The sequence below is a fragment of the Spodoptera frugiperda genome, chromosome 14 (assembly GCF_023101765.2).
Source record: "Spodoptera frugiperda isolate SF20-4 chromosome 14, AGI-APGP_CSIRO_Sfru_2.0, whole genome shotgun sequence".
Classification (NCBI taxonomy): Eukaryota; Metazoa; Arthropoda; class Insecta; order Lepidoptera; family Noctuidae; genus Spodoptera; species Spodoptera frugiperda.
In genome coordinates, this window is record NC_064225.1 from 4,112,412 (window position 1) to 4,125,781 (window position 13,370).

At 33.8% G+C, this 13,370-nt stretch overlaps 2 long non-coding RNA genes across 2 annotated transcripts in view; one reads left to right on the forward strand and one right to left on the reverse strand.

Annotated features, from left to right (window-relative positions):
• The window catches only part of LOC126911421 (uncharacterized), a 369,919-nt gene extending 357,628 nt beyond the window's left edge, over positions 1-12,291 (forward strand). The window contains exon 2 of the long non-coding RNA XR_007705973.1: positions 11,992-12,291. This is a non-coding gene — a long non-coding RNA (uncharacterized LOC126911421). The remainder of the gene's footprint in view (positions 1-11,991) is intronic.
• Positions 1-13,370, reverse strand: part of LOC126911422 (uncharacterized) — a 380,164-nt gene that overhangs the window by 25,614 nt on the left and 341,180 nt on the right. The window lies entirely within an intron of this gene.

Here is a 13,370-nt window from a genome sequence, read left to right on the forward strand (position 1 = left end):
ATTTGTTGTAACAATAGTAGGTAAAAAAATATCTCGGACTGCATAACGGGTTACCGGGCTCCGGATGGTTTTTAGTCAGTAAAAGTTTGACACTCTTTCTAGCTTTGCTCAAAGTGGGAGAAGTCATTTAATGATTTTCACCCTTTAAAAAAATTTACAATAAATAAAACATATTTATGAGACATAACCCAGAATTTGATAGACATTTTACTTCTCCACACACACTCATACAGGCATCTAGGTAAAACAATCAAAAACATATACAAAAGTACTTAAGCAACACAAAACCTCGTCATGTCCCACGCACTAACAAAAGGCAGGTCCCCTTATCAGGAGAGATAATAATTTACCATTCAAAAACACTTATTCATGAAAAAAAAAGAATTTATCCACGCAGGCGTCTCAAAAACGTGCCGCACGGTGATAGGGCTTGGTGTTCTTAATGATAAATATGGAATTACAATGAATCTGTGGAATAAGGAAATTGGAAAAATATACTGGCTTATTAAAGCCTAAGCTGTGTTAGTCTTTTTTTTTTAATGTGTAATTTGATTTTGATATCACTTTCGTTTATACATTTGCATCAGTGATACCTGTTTTTACCAGCCCATCCCCGATTCCCCAACAACCCTTAAATTCCTAACCCCCAAAAGGCCGGCAACGCTTTTGTAACGCCTCTGGTGTTTCGATTGTCCATGGGTGGTGACGTTTTCTTACCATCAGGTGATCCGTCAGCTCCTTTACCGGCTTATACCATAAAAAAGCTACACTCAGTATCCCGTACAATATACACATAATATGTATATGTATCTATATACACTAGCGCACATTATAGTAGCCTCAGAAAAGATTTAAGAGCACTAAAAACTAACGATAGCCAATGTAACTAAAATACCTTGTAGATATTCTCAAGATCGGAATCGCAATGAATTTATTGGCCCATTAAATCTTTGAAAAGTCTCTAGTACAATCGAAGATAAAAAGCCGATTTGCGTCCATAGACGTGAAAGAGATTTTTAATAAGGAAATCTTGTGCTTGAAGCTTTTATTTGTACGATTTAAGAGCTCGCATTTGAATGGTCACGTGGATTCTTAGGTCATTGATCTGATCTCTGTGTATTATGAGGATATATTTTAATTTCTTGTCTTCTATTATCTATTATATAAAAATAAGTCGGGTTTTCCTTCCTGACGTTATAACCCCAGATGGTATGAACCGATTTCCACGCATTTATTATAGCAAAGAAAAATCAAGAAAAAAACAGGGAAATTCAGAGGTGGCGAAGTACTAGTAATTTATAATAAGAGTGACTGACATAAAACTCATATTATACTAGCTTACGCCACTAAATTATTTTACCAGAACTCCATACCGGGATAAAATATATATTTCATTTCCTTTTAGTACCGGTAAACTATGGCAACTTTACCGGACCCGTGGCAACTTTACCATACTATAGGTATTCGGTATAAACTCATTTATCTAAAAATTTACCCACTGGAATTCTGTTTTGTAATAGTAGTATTTTTTAGACATTAAAAGGAAATATTTACTACATTTTGCGTAGACGCCAGACTGCTATTATGCCAGTAATGACCGTCACAGTGTAGTGCGTGAAAATGTGCTAAAAGTTAGTAGTGCCTAAATTGTGCTTACAGAGCCTTAATTATTTGTCACAGGTGAGTGAAATTTTGATCTTTTATGTATAATATAGTTGGGATTACTGTTGTAATGTCAGCAATTGCTTTTTCTTTAATTTATTGATAAATAATCGCTTCGGTAATGTTGACACAGGTTAGGTAAAGTTGCCACGGCCTGCTTTGTGGCAACTTTGCCTACAGTTAGGGTTGGCAATAAATGTTTTTTTTCTTGTTTGTGTGTATGTAACCATTTTCGAATACCTAAATTTCACAGCATAATAGTGAATATCCTGGATGATAAGTTATAATGTATTTAATAATACCTTTTGTTTTAGAGCCAAATTGGCTATCATGAAACAAAACCGCAGAAAACTCGGAGCTAGACACTATAAAAATTATACGGAAGTGATGTTAAAATTAGCTATGGAGATAGTGAAGTCATAAAATTAAAAAGTCAAGGATTAAACATTATTTTGTAGCCTTTTTTGCTATTTTAAACATATATACTTAAAATTTTAGAACTTAATTTAGTTTAAAAAGAAATAATATTTATGTTAAAAATTTGTGCGTTTTTTTACTTTAGGTTTAAGGTTTATTAATTTTTTTTTTAAATATACATGTCATAAAAAAATTCCTCCTTTTTTGACAACCCCGAGCGTAACAAATTATTTGTATGTAAATTACGATGAAACCCGTGGCAACTTTCCCTCCTGTCTGTGTAGCCGTTATCTTTATAGATTTCCTCATATTGTTTGCATTATAATACGAAGAGGTCCTAGATGAAGCCCTCTGTACCTCAACAACTCTTTAATATGCAATACACGATGAATACGGAGCGTAGGTAAAGTTGCCAAAAAATTGGTATCTTTACCCATGTTGTTTTTTCTTTACTACGGCTAAAATAAGTGTTTGTATATAATGAAGATTACGGTAAAGTGAGCCAGATAGACTACGATTCTAAATATATTGTTTTGGTTTCTATGCGTCTTATGGTTAAAAATATATTTCGTTTTTTGTTCCAAAATATGGTAAAGTTGCCATGTTTTACGGTAACCTAAATTTTATTTAAATCAATGTATTCTAACTCAAACACCTCTCTTTCTCATATCGTTCTATTTTATTCATTTATTGCATCTTTTCTTTAAAAATCATTGAAAAATGCACCTTATGAACACACCGTTACGAAGCAACATATTTTATTTTTAAATCCGTTGACAGCGCTACGTTTACTAGCTACGTCGTAGCATTCTTGAGCAGTGCTACGCCGTAGCAACTTCGTAGCATTTCGACGATACTAGGTGTGTACTGGGGTAAATAACATATAGTGCAGAGCAAATATGTGAAAGTTTAGAAATAAATTGAATTTGAAAATCGTGAAATATATTATACATGCAGTCGCTCTATTTGCATGAAGATTTTTTCACTGTTATGTGAAAAATCTCAATTAGTTTTGTAAATGCAGAAGTAATTTTGTTTGATATCTTTTTATGTTTTATGCTTATATAGAGTTGAAAGTATGTATAAGGACATAAGCTTTTTTTTAAAGAGGAAAATCATCCAATGGCTTTTCCCACCTTGGGCGAGGCGAGAGGGAGTGTCAGACATTTACTAACTAAAAACTACCCCCGTCCCTACTTCTACTTTTCGAGCCGGAGCCTTGGTAATCCGCTAGATAGTCCGCAGCTTAAGGACATAGGCTAAATCTATACAAGCAAATAAATTATAATCAATTCCTTCACATAAAACCTAGTAATCTAAACAATTTAATACAAAATAGTATTCAAAAGGTAGAACCAAAATTATAATCTCAATAATTGTTCTAATTACTTTCATACAAACAACGTACGTCACACGTTCACACACTAAACTTTTAGCCAACACTACTACGTATAATTATTCTATAAATAGAACTATATAGAGCTGAAAATAGAAAAGTTATCTGACCGTGATCGAGGAACAAAAACAGACCGTCTTCCGGTACGCAATCAGCATTCGAAAAAAAAAATATAAGGGACGCAGCCCATGATCTAAATATATTCTGCTTTGTAAGAGAGTAAGGTATATGGAGCCGTCTTTCTGGGATTAGCAGTGGAGTCAGTTGTTTTATTTTTGGAACAAGATTTTGTTCGGTTCGACGGAGAAAAATGTCTAGTGTATTCTGCAGTGAGTTCAACAGATCGATGTATAATAGATGTTTACTTGATAATGAGATTCAACAGATCGATGTATGTATTAGTATTAGTACAGTATTCATGAGGAACTGTTTTTCTTTCATGTGTTTTAGACTTAATTGCCAAAATAATAAGATTGAATATCTATTGTTATGATAGTTCGTTCAAAGTCAAGTTCGTTCAAAATACAACATTTTATGGGAATTATGCTTTTAACGTATTAATGAAAAGCTGTTTTTCTTTTATATATTTTAGACTAAATTGGAAAGATAATAAGATTGTATATTTGTTGTCATGATAGTTTGTTTAAAGTCACTGTTGTATTTTATGCGAATAAGGCTTTCATCTTTTTTTTTCTGATGATATACTTTTGGGAGAACAATGATCATTATTTTTCTTGATTTCTTACTAAAGAAGTATATAAGATACGCAGCAATTGGTGCTCCATTTTCTCTGCTTACTCTCATGAGAGACAGGCGTGAGGTTAGATATGTTCATATAACTTAAGTTAAAGTAATCTCACAAAATCTTGACAATGAGCCCAACAACACTTTTAGAATTTATAAATACTTTGTACAAATAATTCTACCCACGAATTGACGTAAAAAAACCCACTTTTACGTCTTAAAATACACTGTAAAATAAGAACCCAACACAATTTCTCTAAAAATAAAATTCTTACAATACAAACTGTCGTATCCAGTGTAACCCTTAAACACCAAGGGGGTAAAAAAGGCCGCGTGTTGCTTCGGACAGGTGAAATAGTGCGAAAAATTGCCCAACGGTCAAATAGGACCGTTTTCTCTTTTCGAACTGGGAGGGTCGATTCGCATTGCTTATATTGGCCTAATCAGCTTGTTGAAGAATGCTGTTTGGACAAATATTTGGATTGGAAGGTTGGGTCAAATGTTGGTGTAATTGGGCGGGCATATTTAATGTGTACTTATATGATAGCTTTGTTTTATGTTTGCTGAATTTGAAATGTGCAATTTAAGAGTTACTTACCGATAGGTAGCATCTAAACTCACCTCAAAGTATTCATTCATTTAAATCGATTTACTCTCACTCTCACACTCATTTAACAGAGGTGTTTGAGGTAAGATATGTATCTTACTACTCATAGCGTTCTTCTTCATACCTCACTTGTTATGTTAGGTATTACATATAAAATTAAATAATAAAAAAAATGTTAATAGTCACCTATTCTAGGGGTCACTTAAAATTAAAAAGATATTTGTGATATAAATTCTCTCTTTAGACTAGGTGAATCATTAATACATATGTCACATATGTTATCTCGTCATCTTACTACTCGAAAAATACTCTTTGAATTTAGCTTCTGGACTATCTAGATTAGCTTCTATACCTCCTCTGCAAAAAAAAATATTACTTGTCAGTTATTTAAAATAGTAAACATGAATAGTAAACATTCAATTTGAAACGACCATCTAAAATGCTACATTTAATTAAATTTCAGGTAGTAAGGAGTTTTAAAACTAAACGAAACATTTCTTTAAATGGTGCAAAAAGCCCTTGAAATACAAGATTTTATTCGAAAACTTTAAAAGAAAAAGTTGTTCTCGAGAAAAAGTAGTAGACACTACTTCATCATGAAACCGGTATTTTTTTTCGTTTTGTCTATAGTGCATTTACCTTTACATTTTTGTGAAGAAAGAATGATGGTTGATAAAAAGGGTGCTTCTCCATCTGTATGTGGTATGCTACGTTGCTGTGGATGCGGTTGGCTTCAACCAATCATATTCATTGGTACACATAGCATAGTGCTTGCGTAAACGGACTCAGCTAAGCTATGTTTTTTATATGGAAAGATGCGTGCTATGTATGGTCTCCCTACTATCGATACATTGCATGCTCGAGCTGCGCATCTTCCTCGCATAGCTTTATAGCTTAGTGTCAGTGGAAGCGGTCACATAGTTTCACGACTTAGTTATTACATCTTCGTAGAACATCGGGACAAAGCCTATAATTTTTAATTGTACATTTGACATCGCCAACCCACATCGAGTATGCAAAGCATCACCATCATGCTCAAACTTTCTCCGTGTGAAAAGAGATCTTTGGTCAGCAGTGTCCCATTTATAGGCTGAAACCGGTCATTGTTTGATGGGAATTCATTTTACTTTAACAATAATAGTTAGTTATCATATAATGGGGCTGTCATGTTCCGATTAGGAAAAAAGCCCTAATAAAAATTTAGATTAAAAAAATTAATAATAATAATAGTTAGTTAATATCGACTTTTATAACTTATTAAATGACGTGTTATTTATTTGATAGTTGTGTCATGTATAAATAAAAAAAAATACATTTTAAGCTGTATTCAATTTGTTGCTGAGAATTTTGAACACTGAAATCTTCTCGTCTATTTTCTTAAGTTACTACTCAACCCTTGGTTACACTTCAGTATTTAATTTCCAAAGAATTTCATATGTATGTACACCTAACAATGACCTTGAGGTTGTGTTGAATATCTCTTGCGGGTACTGTCTTGTGGCTAAACCCTAGTGGTTCATACTAAATACTTGATCAAATTAATAGTTATCCCCCTGCGGTTTAAGTGCGATGACATCTTACTATGTGATCTTTGGTAAAGTTTATGTTTTGGGAGTATTTGGAGGAGCTACTATGATTTATTGTTGGACTTAGTGAAGATTAGTAAGTAATATATGTATATTTTTATAATAATTATCGTGAGATTCTTATTATATAAAACGTCACGCTTTTTATCACCGAAGGGGTAGGCAGAGGTGCACATTATGGCACGTAATGCCGCTGTACAATGTACACACACTTTTCACCATTTGTGTTATAAGTCCCGTGTAATAGGTGGTTAGCATATTGCTAAAAGCTCTACTAGTTTCGAGTCACAGAGGGACTCTTCATCATGAACAGCGTACGCAGACGCGGTGACGTCACGGAGCCTACACTAGTAAAATATAAAGCCGCAAAGCAAAAGCCCATAGGTTTTACATTGTACATGTGTTCCCATACATTTAATCGTTCACGGATTAAAAGATGTGATATTTCATTTGACTATGTGGGATTAATTTCAATAAGCTTCAAAGATTGAAATAACAATATTTATGAATTCTGTGTATTAATTCGTTAGTTATGGCCCTCCGCCCTCCGCACTCCGCCCACGCTCTTTGTTCTTAATTAATTAATATATTTAGTAAACTCATAATTATTTGTCGTTGTTTTAACGATCGTGGACTAACTTTTGAACGCTTTCAATTATGAAATTTTGTTGTTGATGTAATAAAATTTGAGTGGGTTGGCGATTGATTGCTGTGCTGTGTAATATGTAGCGAGGTTGAATTCCGTATTGATTAAATTTATTACGGAGATCTACAAGGTATTGGATAAAAATATATTGTAATAAAAAATGCTTTGGAGCAATGAATTCCTTACATATTTTGTTTTTTTATATACTTTAAAATATGTACGTAATAATATATGGGACAATAGTAGTTCTCATAGATAACTATAGATTTTTTGTGGTATAAGCCGGTAGACGAGCAGACGGCCTGATGGTAAGCAATCTCTACCGCCCATGGACACTTAAAACACCAGAGGCGTTACAAGTGCGTTGTCGGCCTTTTGGGGATTAGGGATGATTGGGAAGGTGGGTAATTGGGCCTTTAGTAACCTCGCTCAGCAACGAAACACAACGCAAGCGTTATTTCACGCCGGATTTCTATGACGCCGTGGTATCACTCCTGTCGAGCCGGCCCAATTGTGTCAAAGCATGGCTCTTCCACATTTATAATATTGATGAGTTTTAAAACATTAGTATCGCTTATCGCAATCCTTTGTTCACCATGAAAAAAGTTACACACAAAATCAAATTATCTACTTACATTAATTTATGACTAATTAATTAAATATTTTATTTAAATGTGAACCGAGCTAAACAAAACCTAATGAGCTGTCCACATCAAAGGTGATTCTTCTCACAAACATAATTTCTTTGACTTCTAGCAATAAATTAGTTTAAAAGTCATTGACCTCACAAAATGAGATTTCCAAACTAAACGCTATTTCCATAAAACGGTTTCGGTCAACGTCGTCAAAATATTCTGAGTTTCTAAAGTTGATTTAGATGAAAACATACCTTAGGGACGTTCATTTAGAAAATAAATTCTAATGACATTAAGAAAATCTGATCGCAACTTCAGTATCTGTAACTTATTGAGCATGTTTTTAATATCGCTGAAATATGGATACCGAAGGTGAGATATTATGTTCAAGAATTACTTACTAGTAATTGAGCTACAAAGCAGTACCTATAATTAGCATTATTATAAAATCATTACAATGTATCGTGGGTTCGTTTACAAACATACAAGTTCACTACACATGACACCTAGACCCGGAACAGCGATCACACAAAGAGTTGGTATGTGCGGCAATCGAACCCGCTACACGTTGTGCGGCAGCCGGTTGCCCAGCCACCGTGCCAACTGTGCAGTCAATTATTATAATAACATTTTTACTTTTTTCTGACCTTTTACTTTGTTCTTCATTAAGTACACTTGTCCTATTCCTATTAGAGAGCTCTACGTCCTAATTAATACCTGAAGCCATTTGATCTCTACAACGTACTAAGATTGACATCCATTGTCTGCTTATTTAGGCGTTCGACCAACCCTAGACTATCACGGTTATTATCTTACGGCGCGACCCAAAGCCTATATAAATAGATCACAAGTAAATTCGCAGTTCATTCACCCCTTTATATCTACAAACATAATGCTTGCCTACTCCTACAGAGAGCCCTAACGTTAAAACCTTTCACCCAGAACTTAGTTATCGTTCTAAGTACTAGAGCCGCCCCCATTCAATTCCAATGTTATTTCGGAAAGCTCAAACCTGCGTGAAAGTATTTGTTCTTTTCGATCCAAGAGCCGCTTTATCGGAAACAGAAAATATATTAGCTATTTTCTTTTCTTTTTGATTATTTTTTGAAGATGTTCAGATTTAGATGGGTAGGTTTTGTTTGTTGGTTTTAGGCGCTGACCCTTTGTCACTGTCAGGTTGAAAAGATCACTGGATTTTTTGGTTGGTGTAAAATAGCACGGGCATATAATACAAAGGTGAAAAGTGGGTGATACATTGTATAAGCAGGTGTACACCTAACCTATCGTGCGCGCGTCTCAAAGAGCCATCAGACCACCACAGATTGGGCCCAGAAGGGGTGATGCCTGATCCGGAGCTGCAGTCTACCTAGCGGGTTTACCAGGGCTCCGGCCCGAAATTCAGGAGTAGAAACGGGATGGTTTTTAGTCAGTACGAGTCTCTCAATCTCTCTCACCTCGCCCAAGGCGGGAAGAAAAATTGGATGAATTTCCCCGCTTAAAAAAAAACAGTATACTATCCTATACTATGAACTGATAAAGTAACTGGTGAAACGTGGACGTTGCATTGTATGGACAAGGGCACATGTTCTTCTCTTCTAATAATATTTTCTGATTTATTTCATTGCAAGATGCAAGACAGTTATTCATGCCCCTGAGATACCGTACTTCATTGTTCCGGTGTTTTCATTGTTGTAGCTACTGTAAATGATGGCTTACAGGAGTTGCAGCAATTTTGGGAGGTTGTGGTGGGCTTGTCCCATGTAAAAAAAGATAAAGATACTATCCTAATTGAGGAATTCAAACCAACAAAGTATCATTATGTCATTAATATAAAGCAAATTTAGATTCAAACTAAAAAAAAACTCTAATTTAAAAACAACAAAAACGATAATCGCATAAATCCCACATTCCCTCAACTAAGGCTCTGAAGGAAATTAATAAACCATTATACTTAAATTCAAAACGTGTTTCGCAAGAACATGGTACAGCAATTAATACCCACACTGTTTACGATGGCGTAAAACTTTCCAATCTTATTCAAGCAAAAAGTTAAGCACCTCCTTAGAACTTGTAAACTATTTTAATTAAAAATCTTAGAGACAGGACAATATACGGCGGGACAAAGAATTGTTTGGGGCGGTATTAAAACAATTGTTTTTGAGACTTTGGATAATATTTTGTTTTGTCGTTCCGTGTTTTAAGGTGTTGTGAAGCAGGGCTTTAGCTTTGAATTGTTTTTGGGTGTTTTGTTGTTAAATTGTGTTAATAGGTCGTCTTATTATTAATTGTGTCTGGAATTTTCTGTAGTATTTCTAATGAATTGTTATTAATTCGGTTGCTGTTTTCATGTAAACGTTTCCAGAAACTACTCTTTTATCTCAAGACTTTTAGAGCAACATTAGAAGACACCCATAATCGAGTAGTAAAGTGTCAAAAGCCGATGATGATGGATTAAGTATGGCTAGGAAAGATAGAGGACAAGTAATATAGAGGATAGAGTATGGCGACTGCGGACTGGAAGACATAACGAGGGCAGACCTCCCAATAGGTGGACCGACCTCCCAATAGGTGGACCGACGACATCGTCAGAGTCACAGGAGCCAGTGGGTGCAGGTGGCGGCTTGTCGTTCTACGTGGAGGACTTAGGGGAAAATCTTTGTTCAACAGTGGACGTCTCTCGGCTGATGATGATGAAGAAAAGTATGCGTACATTATTTGAAGAAATATTACTCGTAATAATAAAAAGAGTAATCTCAGAAAGACTACGATGAAGCAAAAGAAATATGGGTGTACCTTGTACTATGTTAAAAATTTCGTAAAGAACCATCGATCCGTATCTGCGTTACCTAGCAACAAAGTAACACAATCTATCCAGACATACCATTCGCATCGGTTGTTAAAAACGAAACATAAAACTGGAATCCATTAAACAGTGTAGCTGCCGATAACGCATTCCAATCGAGAAATAAAAATACGAGTTTATTCACGAGTTATCTTTCAACACTCCCTTATAAATGGGGGATTGATGGATTGTGCCGTCGTAAAACTAGTAGAAGTAAAGGGGCTAAAAGAAAAGCAATCCTAAAAAAAATCGAAGAATTTGTATCGTAGGACGTTCAGGATATGTTTTTGATAGTGTGTATAGGCAGTTGATCTATACATATAATAAAATCGTAGAAAAGTGCTGTCTGTACATTGAAAATAAAAATAAAAAAAATAGCAGGGGTTATTGTTATGTCGATGTCGAACCCAAAAATGTAATTAACTTTTTTTTTGTCTGTTTGTCTGTTCGTCTGTGCGCGCTAATCTCAGAAACGGCTGATCCGAGTTGGATGCGGTTTTCACGAATATATTGTGGGATGCTTAAATTTACATTTAGTGTTTGTTTCATGTCAATCGGTTCATAAATAAAAAAGTTATGTCAAATTAAAGAATCACGTCGAACATTCTATGCTTATACCATTAATCTCCGCAACTATTTGACGGATTTGGTTGAAATTTGGTACAGATATAGTTTAGAACCTTAGAAAGGACATAGATATATTTTTATTTCAAAAAACAAAAAATAAAAATAAGAAATAAATTATTTATAAATAATTCTATGTCGATCGTTACACGACTTCGGTTCATGTTATTGTTTTAATTTATCGAAAAAAAGTAAATAAATAGTAAAAAGGTATGAAAAAAATAATATCAATATAATAAAACATTTAGTACAAAGAAAATGCTCTAACGGAGTATAGATAATTCTATGTCGATCGTTACACGACTTCGGTTCATGTTATTGTTTTAATTCATCGAAAAAAGTAAATAAATAGTAAAAAGGTATGAAAAAAATAATATCAATATAATTAAACTTTTAGTACAAAGAAAATGCCCGAACGGAGTATAAATAAATAATCCAAGTTGTCTTTATCCTCGATAGATGGCGTTGGGATCGAAATAGATCGCGCTATGGTTTCGTTACATTCATTTGGTTGGGTATCGGCCGAGCGCTTCGGTACTATCGTAGAAAAAGTGTATTATCAGTCGTATGATTATTTGTCTGTAGTGGTCCTGCTGTTTCGTATATTCTAAATTGGTTTCGTTGTATTTGTCAATTAATAAGTTTATTTGTTGGGTTTTCCTGGTTTTTTGGTTAAACTATTTAACGTAGGTTTAGTTTGATATCGATTATTAGTATACTGTAGTTAGTTTTTTTAATAAAATTGTAAGTCTAATTTATAAATTAATTAGATTAGATTTAAGTCGTTTCTTTTAAATTATTTAAAGCTTGGTTATTATAGCATAGAGGATAGGTTGTAATATAGTTTATTTTTTAATTGTTATAAATTCGTAATTCGTAGCTTTCTTTAGTTTTAAGTTAGTTTAAGTCCGTTTTTAAACTATTTTTTCAATGCCCTAAGTGAGTATACATCTATTAAATTCAAACGCAGAGCTCATTATGTTGATTTTTGAAGAGTTCCCTGGAATATCTTCCACATCTCATTTTTGAAGAGATCCCGCGAGATCGGGAACTATGTGGTTAAAACCAAAAATTTGCCGGAAGTCACTATTCCACGCGAACGAAGTCGCGGGCAAAAGCTAGTAAGAAATAAAATTTTGGTTCACCTTTGAGCATGTGCACGTAAAATTAATGTCAATAAAAAATGTGATTCAGTCATGTATTTTTAAATTAATTAAAAAGTAAGCTGCGCGTCGTCGCTGCGTTTGCTCACGCTGCTCATGATGAAGAGAGCCTTTACGTGGGTCAACAGTGATTTTTAGTTAATTTAGTATGTCTCACGAAAAAACTTGTATTTTTATTTCTAAATAAAAAAAAACTTGATAATAGTTAAACAATACCTAAAAATTAAATTAAAAATTTAAAAAACCCCCGACATAAAAACTTAATTTCCCTTTAAAAAGTAAAAAATAATAAAAGAAACTTAATCTTAAAGTAGCTAAGAATGTACTAATAATTCTAAAAAAAAATACGTCGCGTTGGGGGACCGCTCCTAATTATTTCTTACTTTTCTATGATATGTTCATAAGTATCACATGCTTGGTGTTAACATTAAAGTAAATTGATATTTAAGTACTTACCTATTAGGCAGAAAATAGAAATATAGCGGCGCGGGCGGCGGTGTGTAGTCCGTATGAATGCGGTCCCCCAACGAGACGTATTTTTTTTAGAATTATTAGTACATTCTTAGCTACTTTAAGATTAAGTTTCTTTTATTATTTTTTACTTTTTAAAGGGAAATTAAGTTTTTATGTCGGGGGTTTTTTAAATTTTTAATTAAATTTTTTATTTTATACTTTTTATAGGTAGGTTGGGTTAAGTTAGGCTTAGTATATTACGTATAATTACTATAATTTCGATTCTTGTTAAGGTAAAGATTACATCCAAGGTCAAGCTCGTTCGCTTTTATTTATTTTTTTATACTTATTAATTACTAGTTTTTATTTCTATAAGTAGGCTAAAGATTACATTGGTGCAAGATTTTTTGTTTATATTTTTGTTATTAAATTTTTAATTTAATTTTTTATTTTTGTTAATACAAAAAAGTAATATCTTTCAATATCTTCTTTCAGTGCGGTTTAATTTGAGACCCCATCCCAGTATATTTGCAGACCATCGGCTAATCTCACCACTTTCACCGCCCATAACTTTAAAACGGCTCAACCGATTTTC